Below are 3609 nucleotides of genomic sequence, written 5' to 3' on the forward strand. Positions count from 1 at the left end.
GAGGAGGAGGAAGAAGAAGAAGCAGAAGAAGAAGAAGGGAGGAGGGGAAGAGGAGGAGGAGGAGGAGGAGGAGAAGGAGAAGAAGAAGAAGAAGAAGAAGAAGTCTGTTATGATAGTTTCCTGCATGTATTTTTATATTTTCTGCAACGATGAAAGTGATTGCGACTGTGACTCAGTAGTGTAAAAAGAACCAAAAAAGGCAATAATCATTCTTTAAAAATGACATATACATAGATTAATTTAATGCATCTTTTTATTAATATTTTCTAGTACATTGCATAACTTAATATAAATAAACAGAATTTCAGAAGGAATTTTCAACAACTAAACGCATGTAGTGAAAGGATTTTCGAAACCGATTGAAAATGAAATGTATTAATAAATAAAAATTATAACGCCAATAATTTCTATCTTAATCACAAGAGGATAAATTTGTAGCGGGGGAAAACAAAAGTTGCCATCTCCATGCTTTTCTTAAATCATTGAAGATGTTTATGGTGTTTATTCTTATTGAGATAACTTGCTGAAACTGAAATACAAAAAGATGGAGATATTATTAGAATCGATAATTATTTAATTCTTTATTGCCCACAAGGGGCTAAACATAGAGGGGACAAGCAAGGACAGACAAAGGGACTAAGTCAATTGCATTGATCCCAGTGCGTAACTGGTACTTATTTAATCGACCCCGAAAGGATGAAAGGCAAAGTCGACCTTGGTGGAATTTGAACTCAGAACATAGTGGCAGACAAAATATCTTTAAGCATTTTGCCTGGCATGCTAACGATTCTGCCAGCTCGCCGCCTTTAATTAGAATTAATGATATGTTGGAAGAATTAGCAGAGTGAAACATGAAAATTATTTGCATTATTTAGCAATATCCTTTTCTTTTTTTCTTTTTTTTTTCATATTTTGAATCAGATCTTTAAAAATAAAACTAAAATCCTGCTGTATTAAATAAAATAATTACCAGTTGATATTGGCTCCTATTCAATCGTCCATACACTTCTAAAATCATTGAAACTATATCAATATAAGAAATCTCTATTATAGATTTCGAACAAAGTCTCAAATTTGAGGGAAGATTGCAGCCGATTATACTTCACTGATGATTTATTTTATTGACCTCGAAAGAATGAAAGATAAAATTCACTTCGATGGAATTTGAACTTAGAATGTAATGGAGTATAATAAAATAATACAAGCAATGGTGTTCTAGATGTCTAATGAACATTTAGAGCGTAGTAATGACAGACTCAGCGGTAATAAACTTTAGGGTACTGTAGACAGAATTGTTAAAATGTCGGACAAAATATTGAAAATTTCTGGCATTTAGTTTCGTCCCTTAACGTACTAAGTTCAAATCTTAACAGAATCCACTCTGTGTTTCATCCCTGTAGCGTTTATAAATTAAGTACCAGTAATATACTAAAGTTCATTCAGTTAACCATATCATATTTCTATGTTTATTAAAGAGTAAAAGATTGAGCACGCGTAATGTTGAAAGCAACATTGAAAGTAAATTTACACCACTCTGTTTTCTTCAGTAATTTGAGTTGTTTACACTTCATCCATGAAAAATACGACCGACATAAAGCAAATTCGATATATTGTCTTTACACATTAAGTTTCATTACCATTAACCATAAAATATAGCACATAACAATAGGTAATCTTTATATCCAACTAAACGTGGGTGTCTTGTTAGACCGCTCATATAGAAGCATGGTGCATAAAAGCACAGACATATTGTAAAAGACGAGAATCGTCTGTTATGAGAACTGTCATATCACGTAATTTCAGTCTACATGACTTCTTCGGCGACAGACATCCAGTGACTGTATACCAGCTAAATCTTGCTGTCCCTCACACTACTGTTTCTTATTATGGCAGCCACAGTACGTCAAATTAACTGCAGAATTCGAGGTAATACAGCACCACTGTACCAAGAACATTATCTCGGTGCAACAGATGAACTATCGAGAGAGACAGGAAAGAGCTGAGGTTCTACACCCTGGAAAGAAGGCACGAAAGATATACAGTCATATATACATATGGAAGATCCTGGAGGGTCTAGCACCCAACTTTGGGATTGAAAGTTATACCAACCACCGAACTGGACACCACTGCATAGATGGCAAATATCTTGCCATTTCCATCTGGAGTAAGAAAACGAGCGTTCAGAAAAGTTTTAAACTGACATACCGATGCATCCACATCACGGCAAGAAACGAAAAGAAGGGTAGCTCTATCAGTTCACTAATTTACCAGAACCGATTCCAGAAACAGAATCGAGAAGTGAGTCTAAAATGAACATGCATTGACACTAATAGCGGTGTCCCTGCGTGAGCAGTCTCTAGCTAAAGCTGGTAATAGAATAGTAGAATGCATGACGTGTTCCATGTTTGCGCATCTAAATGTATATAAATAAACAGATAAGTAGAAATGGAGAACTATTCTTTTTAAAGCAATGAAATAAAAGAAAAGAGAGGTTGGGGGAGAGAAAGACTAAACGAATGGCTTACTATTTCAGTGGGGTTATTGTTCATTATCGAGTTCTTTCTTAATAAATTGAAGCATTTTTTGCGACACCTTGGCACGTGATTGTTCTTCCTCTGTTAAGCCCCCGCTCTCTAAGCTCCTAAAATCAGAAACAGAAAAGAAAAAAATAGGAGGAAATGTTATCCTGTTCGTAATTGAATATTAACAATTTTAAATCTATTCTTAAAACATTTTTTTTTAAATCAAAACATTCGAAGAATAAAAATTATAGGGGTAAATTGTCATAAAATTATATTTTTACAAATTTATATATATAATATATTAGTGAAATATAACCGACAGAAAAGATAATTGCGTGATTAAGATAAAGGAGGAATATCTAAGATTTTTTAACAAAAATGATGGTTAGGGCTCTTATAATATAGAAGTAAAAAATGCGATTTGTATTTGCTAAATGAAATAATTCTGGATTCTTTCGATTGACTTTTAAACTATGGAATAAAATAGCATATTTTGAACACCTGGGACCCTGGCAGTAATTATTGTAAGGGAAATAATCAAGTCTAGATAAATCCTAAATCAAACCGGGGTGAGGAGTTAGAATTTTAAATTAAAAAGTAACAGTGAAGATACACAGAATATGCAAATTTATTTTTTTTGTTTTTGCTTTTTTTTCTTACTCATTACAAAGATCCTAATTTTCTCTAAAATTCAATGGATACAGAAATTAGTACTTCGATTATTGGTTTTTACATTGTCTATAATTTCCACTTAATATCGAAATGGTAATTATTGCTTTTTTAAGACAATAATAGAGTTAAATAGTTCAGTGTTTGACTTGCTGAACTTCTGAAAGTACACACACGTTAATTGTACCTTAATTTCAACGTGCTTCCCATTTGACATGTATAATTCACAACAATCAGTTAACTGACTGCACTTTTGAGCAGTGAATAAAACATTTACCGTCTAATGAACATGGATTTCAATAATCATACATTTAGACCGTGGCTGGGATTTGGGCTGGTAGAAGTTATGAGTAGTATGTGTATTATATACACACATTTAAATATATAGATATGTAATGTATACAGTTACATATATATA

General features: G+C 32.9%; 1 long non-coding RNA gene across 1 annotated transcript in view; it reads right to left on the reverse strand.

Annotated features, from left to right (window-relative positions):
* Nucleotides 1–235: 235 nt before the first annotated feature.
* LOC106875602 (uncharacterized) overlaps nt 236–3609 on the reverse strand; it is an 18914-nt gene continuing 15540 nt past the window's right edge. The window contains exons 3-4 of the long non-coding RNA XR_008264161.1: nt 2526–2641; nt 236–529 (exon numbers count right to left, since the gene is read on the reverse strand). This is a non-coding gene — a long non-coding RNA (uncharacterized LOC106875602). The remainder of the gene's footprint in view (nt 530–2525; nt 2642–3609) is intronic.

This window comes from Octopus bimaculoides, chromosome 5 (genome assembly GCF_001194135.2).
Source record: "Octopus bimaculoides isolate UCB-OBI-ISO-001 chromosome 5, ASM119413v2, whole genome shotgun sequence".
Classification (NCBI taxonomy): domain Eukaryota; kingdom Metazoa; phylum Mollusca; class Cephalopoda; order Octopoda; family Octopodidae; genus Octopus; species Octopus bimaculoides.